The 24,086-nt window shown below is 43.4% G+C and overlaps 1 long non-coding RNA gene across 2 annotated transcripts; it reads left to right on the top strand.

Annotated features, from left to right (window-relative positions):
• Nucleotides 1–5,063: 5,063 nt before the first annotated feature.
• Nucleotides 5,064–20,337, top strand: LOC147889091 (uncharacterized). Of its 2 annotated transcripts, none has more exons than XR_015542982.1 (3): nt 5,064–5,289; nt 7,554–7,626; nt 20,130–20,337. It is a non-coding gene; the product is annotated as an uncharacterized LOC147889091 (long non-coding RNA). The 2 variants fall into 2 exon arrangements; XR_015542983.1 differs by lacking the exon at nt 5,064–5,289 and adding an exon at nt 5,534–5,607.
• Nucleotides 20,338–24,086: the final 3,749 nt, after the last annotated feature.

The raw sequence follows: 24,086 nt of genomic DNA, 5'->3' as shown, positions 1-24,086 counted from the left end.
CAGCTAAGGATAAGTCTGTGTGTGTAGATGATGATCATGCTCTAGTGTTGTGTGGTGATGATGTGCATATGATGGCTGAATGCAATCAGGTTGTGGTTGACACTGTGATTGTGCAAACTGAAGGGGCTGAGATTTCATGTTCAGCAAGTGAGGAAGAGAGGGGTGAAACTAGTAGTGAAGATGAAAGCTCAATCATGTTTGATAGTGATGAAGCTGAAGTGGCTATCACTGATGATAAAGTGAAAGACCTACAGTTTAAACACTTAGTTTGGGTGGGACCAGCAAGTGTTGATTGTGTGCATGCGGACTGTGATGTGGATGATGAGGTTAAGATTCAGTGTTTACAAGATGATAGTGAGTCAGATGATGAGCTGGATTGTGTTCTTGATGATGCATTGGATGATATGTTAGCATTGATCTCACTACAAGGCATAGGCCATTTTCCGATGGAAATACCGACGCTTTTTACATTATTTTTTTTTTTTTCACGGGCGCAAATGTCGCTATAAGTGTCGCTAAAAGCTTCGAAAAAGGACCGTCGCTATAAAGCGTCGTTATATAGCGACGATGCAAACGTCGCTATATAGCGACACTGTTAATCGTCGCTATATAGCGACACTGGTAAACATCGCTATATAGCGACGATTAACAGAAGTTAAAAAAAAGGGTTAGTGGGGCTAAACAGAGCTTCCTTTTGGCCCTGTTTAGCCCCACTAATCCTTTTTTTTTTTTGTAATTACAAAAGAAAGTTTTTAATAACAAAATTTCCCTTGCTTGTAGGGTGATACAAAATCGTTCTTGTCAAATGATGAGTAACAAATGCATATACATGTCCGACATATACAACAGTGTTTGTAACAAAATTACCCTTTCGAAAGGGCGATACAAAATTGCTCAAACTAGCGGATATACAAAATGCTACTACCACTCCTACTCATCCGAATCCGAATCATCTTTGTCTTGTTGGCCTGTTCCTTGGTCCTCGACACCTGCGTCTTCTCCCTCGTCCTCGCCACCTGCGTCTGATCCTTGGCCCTGTTGATCGCTCACCTCCGATGATGGGACGCTTGAGCTTTGACCCTAAGAGTGAACCATATAAATCGAAAATTAGATTGGAACTTAAATTAAAAAGTGAGATTACAACAAGGAGTAAACTTATACCGTGCGAGCAGCCACCTCAGCCCAATCGACCGTCGCTCCCATTGCCTCTTGCTCAATGAACCACGGCTTTGTTCCTATCCAAAATGCGCATCGCATCGCATCTCTGCATCTGTAGAAAGACGACCCATCGCAGCTTGCTGTGGATCCAATTTACGAGAGTTAGAGTTAGCTAAAGTGCATGTAATATGTAAGTAAAACAAATAGAACAATACATTAAATGAGAAGAAGTAGACTTACTACGGTTGCCTCGAACGCATACCGTCCGCCTGCACCAAAGTGCGAAGTACCTATGACATCCAGCCGTCTCTTCGCAGCCCTCCTCTGACCCTCAAACATTTCGGGATGGTCCCTATGTTGCTTCTTGAAGTACTTCCAATCAGCTTTGTCTGCCCAGCTGGGTTTAGCCAACCCCTTTGTGATGGAAGTACGCAAGGTTGATCTACGATGCTTCAGGACCAAACCCATGCGCTCTCGCATATAATCGTCATTAAACTCCACATTTGGCGGATTAGGGTATCTTTGTTTTAACTCATCGATCACCGCCTGCTTCTTTTGGGCATCTTGATACCGCCAATCGGTATTTATGCTGCTTTTGAAGTGATGACTTATCAACCTCCTCATGGCGGCCATCACTGCTTTGCCCTTTTTATCTTCTATTATCTCTCTGGCAGATGTGATTTGATAGGAGAGATCCCCTGATGAGTAAGGGGGACTGACGGTAGCAGAGTCTGAAGGAGTGGAAGCTGCGCGAGAGCGCTTCCGGAGCGAGGAGTAGTAGTGGGACTAGGAGAGGGAAAGGGACCTGACTGATACTGTGTCTCCAGACCAAGTGGAGACCTCAAGGAGCGTGAGTGTGCTGACTCGTCTACATCTCCCGAGTCAGCACAACATGAGCCACCCGTCCTACTCTTCCTTCCCTTCCGAGAGGCATGCACAGGCGATGATCCCGCAGTCGAAGGGGCGCGAGGGGATGGCTGGGCAGTATGTCCACCCGTCGGTGTAGGGGAAGGAATTGCTGAGGTCCTTTGAGAGAGCAGAGAGAAGAATCTCGCTGCCTCCTCATCGCTCATCTGCGCTACAAACTCATCGGGACTCCCGACAAAGCCATGCGCGGCTAGCAAAGGAGTTCCCGGAGGGGTAGTCGCAGTGCTATGTGGAAGAGGAGTCAGTCGTAGTGCTAGGTCCGAGAGGAGTCGAACCAGGGGTAGTCCTCGAGGTAGTCTTGTGAGAGGAATCAAAGTCCTCTGGAGCATATAGATCGTGAGCTCTCCTCCTGCGAGGCTGTCCGTACTCGTCGGATGAGCGACGTGATCCCATGTCTAACATAGACACAAACACGAAAACAGAAAACAAAAAAAATAAACATAAGCATAGGCATAGGCATAGGCATAGGCAAGAAGAAAGAAGAGGGAAAGAAAAGAAGAGGGAAAGGAAAGAGGGAAAGAAGATGGAAAGGAAAGAAGAGGGAAAGGAAAGAGAAGAGGAAGAAAAGGGAAATAGAGAATAAGAGTTAGAGAGAATAAGCTCATGCTTATGCTTATGCGAAAATAGAGAATGAGAGAAGGGGGAAATAGAGAAGGGGAAAGAGATGAGGGGGAATGAGAGAAGCATAAGCATAAGCTTATGCGGAAATAGAGAATGAGCTTATGCGGAAATAGAGAATGAGAGAAGCTTCTCTCATTCTCTATTTCTGCATAAGCTCATGCATAAGAGAAAGCTTGTGCGGAAATAGAGAAATAAAGAAGGGGGAAAGCTTATGCGAATGAGAGAAGGGGGAAAGAGATGAGGGGGAATGAGAGAAGCATAAGCATAAGCTTATGCGGAAATAGAGAATGAGCTTATGCGGAAATAGAGAAGGAGAGAAGCATAAGCTTATGCTTATGCTTCTCTCATTCTCTATTATGCTTCTCTCCTTCTCTATTTCCGCATAAGCATCATGAGCTTATGCGGAAATAGAGAAGGAGAGAAGGGGGAAATGAGAGAAGGGGGAAATAGAGTGCATTCTCTATTTCCGCATAAGCTCATGCATAAGCTTATGCGGAAACTTAAGCATAAGCTCATGCTCATGCATGAGCATAAGCATGAGCTTATGCTTATGCTCATGCATAAGCATAAGCTTATGCGGAAACTTAAGCATAAGCTCATGCTCATGCATGAGCATAAGCATGAGCTTATGCTCATGCGGAAATAGAGAAGGAGCTTATGCGGAAATAGAGAACGAGTTTCCGCATAAGCTTCTCTCATTCTCTATTTCCGCATAAGCTCATGCATAAGCATAAGCTTATGCGGAAACTTAAGCATAAGCTCATGCGGAAATAGAGAAGGAGCTTATGCGGAAATAGAGAATGAGTTTCCGCATAATCTTCTCTCATTCTCTATTTCCGCATAAGCTCATGCATAAGCATGAGCTTATGCGGAAACTTAAGCATAAGCTCATGCTCATGCATGAGCATAAGCATGAGCTTATGATTATGCTTATGCTTATGCTTATGCATAAGCATAAGCATAAGCATAAGCTCATGCTTATGCTCATGCGGAAATAGAGAAGGAGCTTATGCGGAAATAGAGAATGAGTTTCCGTATAACCTTCTCCTCGGGGGGGTCACTCGTCATATGTAACCCTATCACGTGAGTTCAACAGATGGGTTTTTATTAATTCAATTACTTACAGATTTATATATACATAAGGAAGTAATTTAATACCCAAAAGTTAATATACAGAAGGGCGTTTTTTATTAAAAATTATCCAAAAGTTTGCAACATGTGACATGGATATTTGCATAGAGTGGATTAATCTGCCATTGCCACCAGTAGGACCTCTTTGGGATTATGAGTTTTGCTTTGAACTTGTCCGAGATGAAGACTTTCAGGGTTGAGGGAGTCTACGGTGTCTGGTGTTTGGGGTAGGGGTGAGTATATGGAAGAGATTGTAGTAGTTATAAAGGTAGTATAGTGCTCTATCTTTTTTGCAAAATCAACAGTAGACGTATCCTAAAAGCCTTGCCTTGTGAGTATATTGAAACTTTTTTTGTATGATGTACACCATTGAGTGATGAGGGAGTGTTGATGTTTGGCCTTCCATGTGTGTGAACCCTACTTTGATGTTGGTGATCGTGCCAAGTATCACTTTGCAATCCTAGCCAACATCGTGGAAGCAAATGATTGGTGACTTGTTGCATGTTCTTATCAGCTCGCAGCTCACGCTCGCCACCTGTACTTGCCTTGCACCAGTGTTCACAAAAAACCTACAAAGCCTTACAATGAAACTACAAAATTTTAGGTTTCACCTGATAATTTTCTATTTGCAGGTTTATGGAAATTGTTCTTGTAAGTGTTTCATAGGGATTTGACTTGGAAGATCAAATATGCAATTTTTATGGGTTTTCATTCATAAAACATGAGTATTTTTTAGTGCACTAGAATCTAAAATCAAGGTTTTTAAACCTTGCATGCTTAGCATATATAAAAAGGTTAATTTTATATAGCTTTATATAAATGGCTTTTTAAAGAGAGAGCCTAGTTGATGGAGGATCACGATAACCTGGTTTATGGAGGAGGTTCAAGATAACCTTATCTCCCTGTAGCCTATAAGGCTTTGCCATGCTAAGCCTCCTCTAACATAATTTGAAAGAGGATTTTCCCTCTTTCACTAATCAACCACTTCCACCTACTCCCTCTCCAACTTCTCCGTTCGTTGGCTTCTCGCTCCTCTGCACACCTACTGGCTGTCTCTCCCAAAATGATGAGACTACGACTTCAAGCTCAATACAATACTGAAAAGTCGAGTTCTTGATCTCTACAAGTGATTTTCAACCATCTATTGCAGATGCTTTAGTTCCTACGTCCCATGCTTTGCCTTGCAGGTTCTTCACATAATGACACTTCGGGCTTGTGCACTGTAATGCAGGTCCTAGCTCTTGAGTCCTCAAGCTGTTAGGTCTTCGATCTTGAGTCCTCAAGCTAACAACGATCCTTGAAGGTGCTCCTACCTCCGTTCTACAGGCAATTTGCAAATCAAAAGGTTGCAGTATAGAACGAAAGAATACTTCACGGGAGATCATGCTGCAGACTTTGTTGACGAGAACGCAGCAAAACTATTATCATAAGAAAGAAAGCGGCAAGAACAAGGTGGCTCCTCTTCGCAGTGTTCATGTTTTCACTACTAGGAGGGATGCTAAGAGTTCAATCCTCGCTGCATCTCTTCTACTAATTCGTGTTGTGTTCAATCTTGTTGCGTCTCTTCTACTTCGTGTGGTGTTAGCCTTGGCCCCTCTTTGTTTTGCTTTTGCGGTCCTTCATATGCTAATATGTTATTGTGTTTAACTCTTCTGGCTTTGCTTGATGACCAGAGAGCAGATCTTCTAGTCCAGCTCTCTACCCTTCTCATATTCTTGACTACATGAGAAATAGATTGGGCATAGCGTTGATCTACCGTAGGCATTCTAGGTAATTGAATTTGAGGGATTGGATTTTTGTTTATCAAATCAAAAAATCTGGGGGGTAATAAGTTGGAAAACAGAGGTCAAGACTACTTGCTACAGCCAACACTCCCTGGAGCGGAAGATTGTAAAGCGTATGCCCAGAAAACACACAGTCAAATCCCACTTCTTTCCTTAATGTGTATAGCATAGAGAGATACATACAGACTTAGATCTTTGAACAGTGCAACACTAGAGTAGAACAGTTGATCATATATTTGTAGATTGCTAAAAACAATATGGACAAAACCTGAAACAATAGAATGTGTTCAGTGTGCTACCCTCTAGCAGACAGGGTGTTGCCTAGATAGGGATCTCTGACCACCCACAACTGTCATCTACCTACTTCTAGCACCTTCGATCTCTATCAGCCTGCATGCTCTCCTAGAGCTTCAGTGGGTTGCGTAGTGATGCCCTGCAAACAGACAACCTTGCTACTCCAGTGGACAGCCAATGGTAAGGCACTATTTGCGAGTAACACATTGCCCAAAATTTCTGGTTTTCAATGTAGACATCCATAGTCACAACTCAGATTTCTGAGTGGATTGAGATGGATGATTGCGTGAGCTCTTGCAAGATGGAGAGAATGTCCGTGGGCTGCTCTTCATATTTCTCTCTGTCGGTTGTCAAGCCAATTGTCTCAACGTTGTTGACTCTACACAAGCTGGCAGCAGCAGGAGAACTAGGTGAGTTGCGAAGTATGAACAATCTCATTTGTTGTGCGTTGCTCTCTCTCTCTCTCTGTGTTGAGCGCCAGTGATGGCTTTCAAATATCACACAAGTCTAATATGTATGGGATTGCAACACAAAAGCCAGGGCTATGGGATTGCAAAGCAAAAACAGGGGAAGATCATGGAGGAAACTTGCCATAGAGCTCATTTAATAGTATAACGTTTTTAATTAGGACAAGGCGGAAGGCAATGAGCCGAGAGCTAGAAACGACCTTGAAAAGCCTCAAGGGGAGTGGCAAGATGTTGCTGGATAATGGAGGCATAGCCAACTCTTTGGATTTTTGAGTTGCATAGCCTACTCTTTGGGTAGAGGGATTCGAGGTTCCCCTGTGCCTCAGAGCGACGATCTCATCTTTGGTGCCAAACGGTCCTCGGATTGTGCTACCTACACAATAGAAGAAGTAGAAGAGGAATGAAGAGGGCGGAATCTCTTCTCAGTTAGAGATGCCCAGTTTGAGTGCCCCTCCTTTGACCAACAGCCATGGTGTCCCCAATGCCCCCTTTGCCATCACCTCGTTCAATGCAGTAGACCTCAAAGGCAGTCAGCACTCTGCTAGTAAGCACCACAAGAGTGACACAAATTGTGGCCTTGGTCATGGCCAGGACTGCGGAGTTGCCACGGACGGAAGGGACTATGACTTTGGTTGCAGTGACTAGTGTGGTGAGTGCATCTACTGTTACCTCGAGTAGTGAATCCATTTTGGGAGAGGCAGCAAGTTTTGGTGACTCTCTCCAACAGTGGGGCGAGGGATAATTTTGGAAGAGGCACCAGGTTTTGGTGACTCTCTCCAACTACGGCTACGATGACTAGTGCGGTGAGTGCATCTGCAGCTTGCTGTTACCTCCAGTAGTGAATCCATTTTGGGAGGGGCAACAGGATTTGGTAATGTCTCCGACAATGGCGAGAGAGAATTTTGCAATCCGCCAGCACTTCAAGACGAGTGTGGTGACCACGACAACAACAGGCACTTCATCGGTCTCCACGCAGCTTGGGTTGCTCATCCATAGCTTAGGATTCCTTATTTACCTTATTCCTTCCCCTTTACCTTACATAAGCTCTCTAATAAGTTTGTTCATAAGGCACTGCATCTCGAAAAGGCAGTTTTGGGAACGACTTAACTGGAGTTTATAGCTTGCCTTCTACTGAGAGGATTTCTATTAATTGTCCCTTGGATTTGTGCAGGTCACCAAGGAGACTCTCTGTTCGCTTTGTGCCTGGTTAGCAATCCAAAATCAAAACTATAATTGAAATAAAGGTATGATAGCTTTTCTTTCTCTGCTCAATAACCCATCCGTTGGCAAATTTTTGATAAGTTGATAAGCTTTTTTTGGGAGGGGTTTCTTCTTCACGTATGTTCGATGTAGTGTCGTCTTTTCATATAGTATGTCAATGCCATAACCTTTTTATTCTTGATATTACATGACTATTACATATTGACGTAGTGTCGTATTTGGCCTTTCGACATAATACGTCGATCATCTGATTTGTAATGTAATATTTGAGTCAATTACTTGGGCCATGCATTTGCATGGTGCTTATCTTTTCCCATTGGATCGTATTACTCGATTATATGTGCGGTTAAGTAAGTAAGTCTGCATTTCGACATTTGGTTGTAATATTCAACCTTTGATGTCGTTACAAGGACTCCTTCTCATTGTTTTGAAACTAGCTCGACACTTGGTCGTATCATTTGACTGTATGTGTCGTCTCTCAACCTTAGAAGAGTAATAGGATTCAACACTTTGTCGTTTATTAGACTTTTGGTGTTGTTTTTAGATATATAATTTATAAAATAAGTAGGCTTCGACACTAGGTCGTTTATTCGGCTTTCAGTGTTGTCGTAGCTTATTTCATAAAACAAATGTTTAAACTTCGACACATGGTCATTTATTTGGCTTTCATTGTCGTTGTAGGTTATCAGTGTTGTATGATAGTTTCGGCTTCAACACTTGGTTGTTTATTCGACTTTTGATGTTGTTGTACTTAACATTATTAAATGTAACTGTCCAAGCTTTGACACTTAGTCATTTGATTTGATGTTCGTGTCATTGTAGCTTGCATAGTCCTCTTTGGAAATATTTTGTGTAGAATGTAGGGCTCATCAATAGACAATGAACCAGCCAGATATAGAAGCTACCAAAACAATATATTTCCATCCAAAACTATGGGCACAACAAAAGAGAGAGGGATCCAAAGTCCCACCAGAGCGTGGTACTTTGATCTTACCACAAGGTACTTCTACTATGTGCCAGATATCTCTAGACTCGAGCCCGCGTGATCCATCTCGAGCGGATGTAGACTTTATGTCTATATCCTTCTACCTTACTTCCTGTGTACAGCCTAGGTAGGCAGCCCTCTGTGAGCTAAGTCTGCAGGTCCTCAGCCAAGTTCACCTTCTAGTCATAGGCCAAAAGATGATGTATGAGGGCTTGGAGTCCCACCACAGCGTGGTACTTTGATCTTACCACAAGGTACTTCTACTATCTTACGGATATCTCTAGACTCGAGCCCGCGTGCTCCACCTCAAGCGGATGTAGACTTTATGTCTAGATCCTTCTACCTTACTTCCTGTGTACAGCCTAGGTAGGCAGCCCTCTGTGAGCTAGGTCTGCAGCTCCTCAGCCAAGTTCACCTTCTGGTCATAGGCCCAACTGGTGCTGCTCTGCTGCTCCTTCCTGCTCCCTGTAGTGCTGCTCCACTCTGCTTGAGCTGCTATATGGTGATTTGATGCTTCTAAAATGTTTTTCTTTGTCTATCTGCAAGATTGGTGGTCGAATCTTAAGTTCTACATTCTCTGCCCATTCTTTTGGCTGTGTTTTGGCAACATTCAGTGGTTTCAGGAGTTCTACACATCTATTGGCTATTCCAGACAGTTTTGCATTAATTGTACTTGGTGATTTTACAGAGAACTACCTCCTAATTGTTAAAGGGGAGATAGAACAGTTAGTTTGTCTTCTAGGGCCCATTTTGGTTGCATCAAGGATTCTGGAATACTGTTTTCAAATACCAGCATTACTCGAACCTCCAACACAATGGATCTTTCCAAACACACAGAGATGCACAAAGAATTCTGAACCCACAAACTATAAAGAACAGAGAGAGAGATCAACACAGCTTCAAGGAGCTGCAAACATCCACAGCAAACTGCTGCACGAAAGGACAGCCACGGAAGACTGCACAAATCTGAGGTATACACAAGAAAGGTGGCCAGGTTTTGCTCCTGCATGCCTCTTGTGAAGGGCTTCGATGGGATAGAACTCCGGCCACCTATGGCTTCTCTTCTAGGTAGCCAACACACTTACCAGGCCAACCTGGTCAGTAAACTGAACCGAACAGATCTAGGCTGACCCTGGTCTGTAAAAATCACCTCCTCTGCAGGTCTGCTGACCTGCTTGTACCCAACCTGTTCCATCCCAGGCCTGTCACTGCTGCAAAACCGGCTGCAGGTCTTACACTAACCTTGCAATGTTCCAGACCAGCACACAGTTCCACGGAGTGCTCCAGCCTGTATTGCACCCCCCAAAGCAGCCTGTACAGTAGGCGCATGCCCCACGCTCTATCCTGCTGCTGCATTGCTCTCGACAAGGTCTTCAGTGGCTTAAGGAGGAGCCCCAAAATGCCTCTGCTGCTGCATTGCTCTCAACAAGGTTTCAGGGGTTTAGGGAGGATCCCCAAAATGCCTTACTTCAGCACTCTATCTGCTACAGGTGTTAAGCATAGATGATATATGAGGGCCCCTCCTTTTATAGGCCCCCTTGGGAGCTGGCTGTCAAAAATCGACCAGTCAGTCCTAATGGCCGACTGGCTTGCTGGCCGACTTGGTTGGCTGGTCCTGTTGCCCCCTGCAGGCGCCCTTTTGGCCTGCCATGTGCCAGCTATGTTCCACCTCCTGTGCGCCTCTGTCAGGGGCCTGTTCCAGCTTATACATTCATGCCATGATGGGCCTCTGTCAGCCCACTGGCTCTGTCTTGACAGCTATCCACATGGCAGCCTGTGTGCTGCCCATGTGCCAGCCCCCTCTCCACCATGAGTCCCCTGCCCTCATGACAGCCAAGATGCTGTCCATGTGGCAGGCCATTCCACCTATGGTCCACCCCCCCTGATGCACTCCTCATTTGGGGGCTCGCAGATGGGGAAGTGACCATTCCAACACATTAACGGGGGCTTTTAAGTTTTCTAACACATTTGGAGCAGACTCCTAAAAAATGCAATATTTACTTCAAACTCCTTGCACATAAACAGCTTGTATGGCATCCAAATGTCTGTGACCGAAAGGGGTACCCAATCCTCTGTGAGTGGGACCTAGCAATATGAGTAGACTGCTCCAAAATGAGCCTGCAGCAGGTTGCAGCTGCCTTGGTCAGCTCCAAAATGCAACACGGGCCCTGAGGTCTGCAAAAGACTGTAGACAATGTCTCTTACAAGCAGCACCTAGATGGTGCATGCACTTTAGCCTGTGCAAACCCTAGCTGCTGTAGAAAACAGAAAACCATAGGAGCAGGTGCATAACAGGTCAGAACCTACAGTAGAACAGGTCAAAATCAAAACAGCGGCTATAGATCAGGCTGTGCAGGAATTTCAGCACTGAAACAAGTACTGTCTGCCTTGAAAACAGTAGAAGAGCTTCAAAATCTGCACCAAAGCTTCAAAACCTGTGGGCACCTTACTTCAAGCTGCTAGCTCAGGGTAGTGGCTATAGGAAAACAAGACAACTATGGCTGTAGGTGGAGTTTCCCCATGACAGAAGTCCTCTCCCGAACTTGGAATGGAGTTGGGGAGTGGAGGGCAACACAGGCAAGTTCTAATACGAAATGTGAGAGATGGAGATGCTGGAGCAGGCAAACTTGACATGAAGTTGCAAGAAACTAAAGTCAAGCACTAACTATGGTTAGAGGGGAAAACCTTAGAAGGAAAAAGTATCCCTAACCCTCCTAACTAATCAATACATTGGCAACAGCCTTAAATATTACAATATTTTTGCATAAATGCTAGTGTGTAGAGGTTGTAAACTTCCCAATAAATATACATCCGAGATTCATGCTCATACATCGGAGGTAACAATGCTAGAGTCAATGATATTTGTGTCTTTGATTCATGCCTATGTTAAGCAACTACAATCTCCAATTTTAGGGACAAATATACCAGCTTGCAGCGCTCCTTATTTTAGGGGCATTAAGGCCAGCCAAAGGCACAAAAGGAACCAAACAGACCAGCCAAAAGGTCAGCCAGTAGGGCCAAACAAGTGGCCAGAAAGGCCAAAAATGGCTGACTAGAACTGGCCGACGAGAATTGGCCGACCAACTGGCCAGCCCACCGACCTAGGAACTGACCGACCAGCTGGCCGACTACCTGGGTCAGGCCTATAAAAGACTACCTACCCCCTGAGTCTCTACGACTGGACCTGTAGCTGCTCCTCACCTCCTCCATCCTTTGCTGCAGCCCCTCCTGCTCCAGATCTACTCCTCTGCTCCAGTTCTGCCCCAACTCCTTTGTCTCTTTATTCCTCTCCTCCAGATCTAGCCCTGGACCTGCTGCTCCAGATCTGCTCCTTTTCTTCATCATGTTGCTATTCGAGATAGCCTGAAGGTTCCTTCCTCAGAGCATGTTGTTTTCAGCCATTTCCTAGGGCAGCTCCAGTGTGGGAGAGGAGAGCACACAACGGGATAGGAGACACCAAAAGTGGTGGAGCAAAAGCTACTCCAGCTTATTCCTCTATCATATATATATATGAGTATACATGGGCATTGTACAAGTGGGTGGGCACACTGCCCTTTACCCCAACAACCTCCCACTTAAAGGCAGTGTGCCTTTAAGGGAATATAGTACACATACAATACAATCAGCCATAGGCTGAAAAACAAGATGACTAGACCGTCATCCTATGCCCATCGGCACTTTACAATGTGCAAAGTGCATAGAGGATAAGCTGCTAGCAAACATCAGGTTTGCAGGATAGAAAATGACAAGCTGTAGATGCCTGTCAACCAAGATCTCATGCCAGATCTCACTGGGAGAGTGAACTCTCACCACCATGTGCTCCTGTGCTAAGTCCATAGCACTCGAACTGTCACTGTGCAGAGAAAATGTCTCTGTACCACCTGTGACCATAAGCACATAACCTACAATAGACCTCTGCTGGTCTACCCAACCTGCATCACCTGCATGCTGCTCTTGGAAGCATAAGGACCTGATGTCCACAACCGCTTCCCCACTGCCAAAATCTACCATAATCATGCTACCAACTCCCACTGCAACGGAAGCAAGAACTGGAAGTGTAGCCCCAATGGCAAACATGTGAGAACCAAGTCTCAACACAGTCATGGATGCATGAAGTACTATGGCTGCCATATCAACCATAACTTGCTGCTCAACTGATCTGTGATCGTCAAACCTACTGTGTTTCAAGTATGGAGCCAATACAGGCAATGGAGTACTCAGTAACTTTTCCTCTCCATACTAAAACAACCAAGTATCTGACAAACATCATCAAGACCATGCAGCTCCCACTGCAAAGCATCCCTGTCCATAAGGAACCATATGGCAAGTAACCTCAGAAGGATAGCAACCTCCTGAATACTAAGACCATAACCTGTCTCACTGCACATCACATCCTGAGCTCTCATAACGGTATCAAACCTATGAAGCCAAGCTCGAGGGGATTGCTTCTGGCTATAGAGGCACTTACAAAGCAAACATATCCTGCCCATGCACAATATGACCCGAGTCAATAACTGCAGAAACCACATCTGTCCTGGCATAACCAGCCAATGGATCATACCGGGCATCATTAGCCAAGGTATCCTCCTCACCATGCATAGCCTCATCCTCATCTCTACAAGAGGCACTCCGCATCCTGGGAGTAAACTGTAACTGTCCATAGAAGATGCATCAACAATCTCCATAGGAGTATAAACCTGTGGAATACTTGAGACATTTGACCGTCTCTGACCAAAATCAGGAAGTAATCGTGGTTGTCCCAACTTTATAACCTACTCACCATGGGAAAAACCTCCCACTCCAAGGGATATGGGCTGCCCCTGCAAAGAATTCGGAGGTATCAGTGCACTTACACCCTCCTGGAACACCACTTTCCTGCTATCCACAGTCCTGGGCTGTCTAAACATAGCATCCTCTCTGAAATAGACATTATGGCTGCGTATCAACTCTCTAGTTGAAGAATCATATAACCTGTAGTCCCTACTAGACTCACTGTATCCAAGGAAGATACACCTCCTCGATCGGGAACCATGAGCATAAGCCTCGCAGCCAAACACACGTAAATGCTCGTAACATGGTGCCCTGCCTGTCAAGAAGTCAAATGGCACTCTACCATTCAGAGATCTCCTGGGTGACCTGTTAAGCAAGTATGCAGCTGTCTTACATGCCTCAGCCCAATAGCGTTCGGTAAGACCTGCATACCGTAGCATGCTACCAATCTTGTCCAATAGAATCCGATTTATGCCTTCTGCCAAGGCATCATGAGCAGAAAGATGAGGAGTGGTCAACACCCTCCTGATACCAAGTGTATCACATAGATGCTGAAATCTAGAAGAGGTAAACTCTGCATCACCATCAGTCATCAAGCTCAATAGCTTCTTTCCTGACTGATTTTCAGCATTACCCAAGAAGCACTGAAATGTATCATATACATCATGATTCTGCCGAATCGGATATACCCATATGTACTTTGTAGCAGCATCAATAAATGTCACAAAGTAAGAGGCGCCACCCAGTGAAACGGTAGGCATAGGCCCACAAATTGCACTATGAACCAACTGCAATGGCTCAAGATACCTCTCACTGACTATCTTCCTCACAAAGGAGGATCCTAACTGCTGATCATCATCACAATCATGACATAAAATTTGAGAGACATCCATAACAGGAATGTATCTCAATGTTGTAAGGGCTTCCATACCTGCAGTAGACATATGTCCAAGTCTGGCATACCATAAACTAGCTGATGGCTGCTTACTAATCATAAGCATCTTATCCTGGACACCTGATACATGCAATGCATAAGAGAATCCAACCCGTGATCCCCTAGCCATAACCAGATTGCCTCTAGCAATCTTCCATGCATGATCACCCAAAGAGACATGATAACCTGCCTCAACCAACTGTCCAGTACTGATCTTGCTCGTAGCAAGTCTTGGTATATGTCTAACCCTCTGTAGAACAAGAATAGAGCCACTAGGCATAACAAGGTGGATATCCCCATAACCATAGACATCCATAGAATGATCAATGCCCATCAAACCACTCTCCACAATACATTCCTGATATGCACTGAACCATGACCTATGAGGGGTCATATGACATGAAGCACATGGATCTAACATCCAATCACCGAGAATGGGTACATCAGTGGCCAAGAAGGAGGTGCCAGACATAGACAAAAGAATGCCTTCATCACTGCTACTATCAGTGAAAACCCTGGCATCCACGCCTTGAAGCTCAACATGCTTCTTCTCCTTCTTCCTGTCATTCTTAACCTTGCTCTTCTTCTTGTATTTTCTCAGCCATTTCCAGCAATACTTTTTCATGTGGCCATACTTTCCACAATAGAAACATCTAACACAAGTCCGAGAGCTAGACTTGCTCTTGGAATTCCCCCTTGAACATGACCTGTTTCTACCAATTGATCGACCTTTGGAGTGCATATCAAGGTTGTAATTCAGCCCATCAGTACATTTTAGCCCATCATGCTGTAACATAACACTATCATGGTCATACGTCCGGCATATACGAGTATAAAACTCATATGCATGGTAATCTACACCCTGTACACCATCCTGTACCTGCAAGTAGACTGACTTCGAGAGTGATGATTGAATGATAGAGCATGCTTGCTCATCCATGTCATCCCAATCACTCTGTTTGATGCTATTAGGCTTGACACCTTTGCATTGAATGGGCTTATGTTGCCTCTTCTGCACTAACACATCATAAATCTGCTCTTTCCAATACTGAAAGTTTGATCCATCCAACCTCTCAATATCAAAGAGGGCACTACCAGCTGTAGATGCCATATCTGTGGCACAATAGGTCGCAACCAAAGAGCAGTATAGTGCAATAGGCAACCCAAATGACCAAAAAATATAGTGTTGTCCAGACCAATTAGGTCTCCAAATAAATTGGCTGATCCAATGCTCAAAAGCACTCAGCCATAAAGAAGCATAAACAAGAATATATGCAGCCCAGTAAAATGCATCGAAATGGCATTTACTGCATCACCAATGCATCACCTCAAGCGCGCAATCCTTTGGCAACAAAATCAAGCATTCACCACTTGCCAAATGTGCCAAAGTGACTTGCCAAAATGCCAATAATGCCCTTGGACTGAAGTGAGATCCTAATCACTTTCTGTAATTTACTGTGAGTTCCCAATTCACTGTTGTGCAAGAGAAATTCCTACAACAATACCTCACAGCCACTTTGGGCAAAGTAACACGCTGTCCCTGTCTTTGAACAGCAATATCTTTTCACTGAAAGACCGGATGCCAAAGCTGTAAACAGAAAAGTTGTAGCTGGTAAAAAGATCTACAACTTGTTAGTTGACTTCAAGAGCCAAATCCTTGTGGATTCTCAGATATTCTCACCTGAAAAACAGCTTCCTGCACATTGGTCACAAATAGACAGTAGACTGTAACTTTTTGTGGTTTTGCAGAGGCTGTAACTCCTGCAGCTTATACCGGATCAACTTGCTTCCAAAAGCAAAGTTGTAGTATATTCTGTGAACTACAACTTTCCAGTTTGGCACAAAGTGCAATTCCGCACCAGGAAAGAGATATTCAGTCCTGAAAATGACTGTTTTGTCATAAAAACAGCAACAGCAGCTTCCTTGAATGTTTGCTGCCCTTTACAGCACTCATCTGCTCCGGCAAAAAACAGCCCCAAAAATGGTCAAAATACATCCAGCAGATCACCCCGTATGTCAACTGCAACACCAACAAAATGGCAAGTACAATGCCCAACCAAATCAGCCCCAAGAATGCTCATAGATCAGCAATTAAATAGCCCAAAAGCACTGGCAAAACAGCCCCGAAATGTGCTCCAAATGATGCTAATCTGACAGGATCTCAATACATCACCGTACCACCGTATGTATCCAACATAGGCAAATAACCATGCATCCAACGAACTGTCAATGCATCTCAACCAGGCATGTACCACTGTCAAAGCATGTGTCAATGCCACTGCCAAAGTGATGTACAGATCGAAAGCTCCTTGTGCAAGACTGCAAAATGGCATATGACCAGTCCCGCAAAGTGCCTAAGCAACAGCCTCAAATCAGTTTCTCAACAGCTAATGTCCACAAGGTGTACTTCTACAAAATGTCCTGCAAAGAGGCCAAAATCAGCCAATGCTCAGCTCCAAGACCTCAAATGCAACAGTGGCTATCTCCCAAGCATACAACTGCATCAAACATGCAATCCACAAGCTCTCCAACAGCTCATCTTCTCCAAAATGGATGTTGTTGCTATCATTGGGCTGCTCTTCCTTTGCTCACGGGATGGAGCATCCCTACAGCCCTCCATGCAATGGACTGCCACGAGTGATCCTCAACAGAGCTAGTCATCATCAACATTGCAACGCCCACAGCTCTTGCTCCTAGGCACTCAGCCATCCACAGTAGCTTCAAGCAAAGCTTCAGCATATGTTTGCCTCCAACGTGAGCAACTCTTCATGCCTCGGCAAGCAAGCTGACTCGACATAGCTCACAACACAGTCAACCCTCCATCGGCCAAGTCCTCTATTCAATGTGACAAACCAGTCCGCAGCTGCGCCTCCACCACACACGGATGAGTAAACTGGTAGCCCCGCAAACAGTCAACCATACGAGCAGCCAAGCCATATCCCTCAGCTACTCTCTCACGAGCGCCATCTCCATAGCCCTTCAGCAGCGCCACAGCCTCTACTCAGACGCTCAGCCTCAACGTCCATTGCTCCAAACCCACCGATGTGGCGATTCGTAGGCCAAATAACAAATGGCTCCAGCATCGACAAACTCAGTAGTGACCTCTCATGGCATCCCTCGAATGTTAGAGCGGATCTTATCCTCCACGCACAGCAACTCCAACAACCTGCAGCTAAGAGCTCCTCATCACTGCGCCCATCGTCGTGGAGACTGGCAAAACCAAAGCCACCTCCTAGCGTCACTTCCCAGTGAGCCGAGTCTCCATATTACGTCTCTGACGTCGACCTCGTCGCTTTCATACCAGGCTGCTCCTCTCTAACCTTGCTGGCCACACTCACCAAGCTCTCCTTAGCTCTGATACCAGTTGTGGGAGAGGAGAGCACACAACGGGATAGGAGACACCAAAAGTGGTGGAGCAAAAGCTACTCCAGCTTATTCCTCTATCATATATATATATGAGTATACATGGGCATTGTACAAGTGGGTGGGCACACTGCCCTTTACCCCAACACTCCAGCCCTTCATCATCTTCGTCATGATTGAGCTACACGGAGGATTGAGTTTCGCTCCCTCTGCTGCTATCTTTTCTACCGTTTCTCTACATGGAATCATCTTTCATATAAGCCTCAGCCACGATCCTTGAGACATGGCGGCTTGAGGTTCTTGTATTCAGTTTTTCATATTACCGACAGGCACTATGTTTTCTGAGTTCTGTTCTTCAGTTGTGTCTGAGTATCGTCTATTTTTTATCGCTCCACTGCAAACCCTATCGTTTCTCTATAGCCTATCCATGGGGTCTTTGAAAGTTGCTTATGTATAAGGATGCAAATTTCATAAGAATGGAGTTCGTTGTGTTCTTTATTGTAATTAATTTTGTGTTCATTGATTATTTAATCTATGAATATATTTTAGATTCAAATTGGCTCAAAGTCATTAGGCGGCATCTTTGTATAGGGATAAGTAAGATGAGCAAGGAGCAAATAATAGACATAACTAGCAATGCAATACGGACAGAGTGTTTCTACAATGAGGTCATAGCCAACACAATGGGAGAGACGTTGCCCAAGAGTGAAATGAATGAAGGTGGAGTACGTCACATGATCAATAGCATCATAGGAAATATGAAGAAATGTGCAGAAGACTTGCGAGATGACTTGCGTCCTAATATTGACATGGAAAAATTAGGTTTTTGGGATTTGAAGTGGAAAGAGGAGAAGGGTAGAAGCAAGAGGGTAAAAGACATAGATTCACATTTCACTATTTCGAAGAGAGTGCGATATGAGCAATCAAAACATTCATGTGATCCAACTTCTGAGGCATGGTTAGCTATTGAGGGTAGTCGCAGGGATGCTTCTCACAAAGCACATTCATTTAGGAATGGTGATTGTTCAATTTTGTTAGGTATTCCCCATGAGGCTATAGAGGAGGGTGAGAATCTTGGTGCTGGCTCATTTGGAGTATGCTTTAAAGTCACTTTTAATGGCATCTCTTTCTTTCCTCGAAGTATTACTTATGCGGCGAAGCGCTACAAAGGGAACATACCTCACACCTTAAAGTCATTTGACAAAGAGTATGGAATGCAAATATTACATCCAGGGATTGTCAGATGCATAGGATTTACTAGAAGCTTACCTTGGATTAACATTTTTCCATACTTCAATGGAGGGAGTATTGGAGACATGATGATGCAGCTACCCTTTGAGAAAGGGACTTTCAGAAAGCAAGTGTTATGCTTGAAAGGCAATGGAGTCACTAGGAGAGAACCAAATCCAATACGAAGTGATGTACAGCTTACGAGATTAAAGGCATTTGTGGAAGCTACCCTAGACATCATACACGCATTGGTTGATGCATTAGCAACTGTACACCAAGAAGGCATTATACATTGTGATCTACACCCTTTCAATGTCATGCTAGATTTTACCAAGAATCATAGTCGGCGAAGAACATTGATAATCTTCGATTATCTGATGGTGATAGTCGGCGAAGAACATTGATGATCTCCGATTATCTAGATAAAAGAGGTAGTAGATTTGGGATAAAATGGGATGGATGGCCTCTCAGCAAAAGTTTTAGAAAATCAAGTTTTTGGGCTGCATGATCAAGATTTTGTACATAATGGAAAAAAGTTAGTCAATGTTCTTGACAAGCCTAAGTGTCAATTGGCTATTGGCAATGTTTGGATCACCTTAAATCATGTCATTATTGTGTATGATGCTTTTTCTATCGACAAGCATATGCTAAGGGAGGGAGACATTAGGCGAGATGACTGCCAAAATTGGGCTAGAGCTCAAAGAATATGCAGTAGACAAGTGCAATGGTGCTTGGGAGAATTGGCAAACAATGGAATTCATAGAAAAGAGAGGAGCATGCTAGGAACACAAGCTTATCTTGAAATTGCTAGAGACTACATCGACATCTTCTTATCTCCACATTTGAATCTTGTGGATCGAGTCTATCTTGCAGGCAAAGTCTCTTTTTTCTTTCAAATTTGGAGGTCTTGGATTGTTCATCATGCCAACTATACGTTGAATAGAAACTTCATAACTAAGGAAGCTTTCTTAGCAAATTTTGTGGACCTTACAAACCTTGACATGATAAATATTGAGAGCGTAATTGCATTGGCAAACCTCACCTATGAGTGTAATAGCAATAAGTATACTTTAGATGAGAATGATTGGAATGTATTCAATGACTTTGTAAAGGGGCATTAAACGCACTTGGTAGGGGCTTCTTTGTAATCTTTCTAATATGATAAAAGATTTATTATGATTATTACTATGCGCTGAGTTTAGTCTGATTTGTCTTAATGGATTTTTTAAATTATTTTTTTGCAGGATCTTGAATCACAGAAGTGGATGATTTGCAACTGCCTGGGTACTTTTGTTTATATGAATGCCATAAAGCAAGTTTGAAAATGCTATTTTGGCATCGGGTACAACAAGATGTTGTATGAATGTAGCCTCTATGGTTTTAATACCATGGTTTGATATGACTTAGTAAGGGTTTTCATGGAAGAAAAAAAGTGGAAAGGTCTCCTATAAATGTGACAAAGAAGAATGATATTTTCATCTTTTGCTTCTCTAACAATCAAGACATGGAAAAAGTGGCAAGGCCAATCGTGAATGTGGCCAAAAGCATGGTGTTTTAGTTTTTTCTTCTCTACTCCTTCTCTAACAATAAAGACATGGAAGAAATTACTAAGTCTCAGATATACATTGTTTAAACAAGTTTCTAATCTTTCACATAAGAATGCTTTAGATGTTTGTATTTGGCAAGAAATAAACATTATATATCGTCATTGAATGCTTTGTAAAATTGGTTAATGTATCATTCCTTCTCCTAGCTGAAACGCCCATACATATAGTTTTGTAAAAAATTGAAAGATATAAAGCATTTATAAAAGCTCCCAATCTTTCATGTAGTATTTTTATAAAGGTTGTTTCTTGAGCTCTTTACGTGTTTCAAGTGACTTTGCACAATTCTTTGCTCTTGGTGTACGGCACACATGATTTGTCTTGTTTGATATTTGTTCCTCTTAATTTTTGCACATATGTCTTTATTCTTTGTTTCTCTTGCCTTATGGCATCATCAAGACACAAACCCATCTTAAACTTATGCATTGCCCATTATTGCAATTGGTACCTTAATTTTTTGTGTGTAGATTCAAATAATGTAGGTGATGTAGAGATCTTGCATTCTAAATATCTCATCCTACCTAAAGGGACTCCAAAAGTAGTAGTGTATGACTTACATAAGGACTTTTAAAATTCCTCTAGGAAAATAAATATACTTACAGAAGGGGATTTATAAATTTTTCCAAAATTTACAGAGGGGATACTAGGAAATACTAGAAATAGGTTACATAGGGATTTAGAAAAGAACCCTTGAACGCACGTGATATAGACATATTACACTAAGTGACCCCCCCGAGACCCTCTCTCATTCTCTATTTCCGCATAAGCATGAGCTTATGCGGAAACTTAAGCATAAGCTCATGCTCATGCATGAGCATAAGCATGAGCTTATGCTTATGCTTATGCATAAGCATAAGCATAAGCATAAGCTCATGCTTATGCTCATGCGGAAATAGAGAAGGAGCTTATGGGGAAATAGAGATGAGCTTATGCTTCTCTCATTCTCTATTTCGGCATAAGCTCATTCTCTATTTATTTATGCATGAGCTTATGCAGAAATAGAGAAATAAAGAAGGGGGAAACTTAAGCATAAGCTCATGCTCATGCATGAGCATAAGCATGAGCTTATGCTTAAGCATTAGCATAAGCATAAGCTCATGCTTATGCTCATGCATGAGCATGAGCTTATGCGAATGAGAGACGGGGGAAATAGAGAAGGGGGAAAGAGAGAAGGGGGAATGAGAGAAGCATAAGCATAAGAGAATAAGAGGGAAAGGAAATAGAGAATAAGAGGGAAAGGAAAGAGAGAAGGGAAAAGAGATGAGGGGGAAATAGAGAAGGGGGAATTTAAGGTAAAGTAGAAGGACTCTGACACGCCATCCTCCATGACCAATAGGTGTTCTCGCACATCCCTTAGAGTCCATTGCGATGTGACATTCAGATTCTTGACATCTCCCTCTTCAACATCAATAGACAAACTTACTTGCGTATTGTCTTCATCATTAGAGTGTAGGGGAAGCCACCGGCCATTTGTTTTCTTCCAGCGCCTCTACTGAAAAGCTAAATACAACATTTGGCGTGACAAATGGTATCTAATAACCACATTGTCTTTACATGCATGACATTGAAACACATCACTCTTTTGGTCACCTGACCTGGTTCCCCAATTCATCCCAAGTAAATCTTCAAGAGCATTTTCATCTACATGCTTGGAGGATCACATAGTTTTTGTTCTATGCATATGTATATTCTGAAATAAAGAAGCAAAAATGTGCAGAGACATAAACCAAGATAACCTTGTCCATTTGGATCCAAACGTAAACTTCATGGCCATGCCCACATCCTTTGCAATCTTGTCCTTATACGATTGCAATGTCCTCGAGTCCACATTACTACAATCCATGTCTTGAAGTTGTGGTGGTGCAATGGTTTGCAAACGGCCATAGCTTGATGATGTCATTGGAGTGATGTATGTTGCATTATACCAATACACATTCTTCATTCACAAGGAGGCCAACTTCTCCCCAGCATGCATTTGCTGACCTAAATCCTCATGAATCGCAGTAAACTTACCTATGAATGATTGAACTAGTTCCCACTCCTCGAGGTCCGAAGGGAAGACATCTGCCACCATGAATAAGAGCTAGACTTAGAAACCAAAAACAAAATTTCCAAATGGACTCATTACAATTACAGGTGAAAAAGGTACATAGATAGAAAGGCTCATAGTGTGATGGTATCCTAGATTGATTGAATGATGGAGGAAGCCGCATATCTTTTCCCATGTAAACATGTTGCACTTTTGCGAGCCATCCTTTCTTTCCAAACTTGAACTTCAAGATGCACCCATTCCACTCATACAAGATGTCACCTCTCTTGCTCTTGGGAAGCTTATGTGGACCTTTGGCTAATCCTTTCATCACTATCGAGTCACTTAAGCTGTAGGTGCGAGGGATCCATTCATCCAATGCATTTTTGGTGTTGTGGAAGACACAAGAGGTCACAACATTGCATGGTCTTGTAGCCTTTCTCCTCACCATGCTTGCAGAGGTTGCAACAGCAAGAATGGGACTCCTACACAAGGCAATGCAGCTCCAACAGAGGCACAAAAGAGGGAGAAGGAGAGGGACAGAAAGCAGCAACAACAGAGGCACAGGAGAGGGAGAAGGAGAGGGACAGAGCAACAGCAACATAGGCACAGGAGAGGGAGAAGAAGAGGGACAAAGCAGCTCCAACAGAGGCACAAGAGAGGGAGAGGGGAGAGAGAGAGAGAGAGGAGCTGCAGCAAGCAGGCCAAAGCAGGAGGGAGCAGAGAAAGAGGGGGGAGAGGGAAAATACGTGGGACTTGGTTTAAATCTGAGTGATTTGGCAAGCTCGACCAGAACAGTGGGGGGCAGAGGTCCTAAAAAGAGGGAGGGGAGAAGAAAAATTTGCCACAAGGGCCCTACCATCCCATTGAAGGCAGTTTTTGGCTCATGTGGGGAAGGTGCACCTGGTAGGAGGGTCAAACATGGGTTAAGAGGGGGGCCCTGGTTTGGGTGGTCCCTAGTGTAAGGGGAGCAACCAATAGGGGCTCTCTGTAGGCCTGCCCACCCTCCACCTCAACATACCATTGCCCCACACCTTTTAGCACTCTCATTGGTACACCTCAAATCACTCTCTAATCCCTTGAAATTAGGAAACACTAATTGGAGGCCCTTTTGAGACCCCAATTCTCCCCTAATGTAGGGTTTAGGGTTTATGGTTTAGCGTGTAGTGTTTAGGGTTTAGGGTTTAGGAATTATGGGTTAGAGTTTAGGGGTTAGGGTTTAGGATTTAGGATTTAGGGTTTAGGGTTTAGGGTTTGAATATTAATTGCATTGTATTCTTAATGGACATAATTTTCATTTAAATATCAAATTACATTGCACACTGTATTTTTATCATTACATATTATATTTTATTTTTATCATTATGCATTTGGCAATTCGAGTATTGTCCTTAGGATTAAATCAATTTTATTTTAAATTCTTGAAATGTTTATTGGATGTGTATAATAATTAAAATAGCATTTAAAAGATAGAAACAAGATAATTATCCTATAATGTAATTTATATAAGCTTCTTATGTATATTGTAAATTATTCTGGTTCGTAAACATTTTATGATCATTTTTAAA

Source organism: Dipteris shenzhenensis, chromosome 21 (assembly GCF_047967505.1).
Source record: "Dipteris shenzhenensis isolate YYH24624 ecotype China chromosome 21, Dip_SZ_1.0, whole genome shotgun sequence".
In the NCBI taxonomy this organism is placed as follows: Eukaryota; Viridiplantae; Streptophyta; class Polypodiopsida; order Gleicheniales; family Dipteridaceae; genus Dipteris; species Dipteris shenzhenensis.
This window is presented reverse-complemented; position numbering and strand designations above follow the sequence as displayed.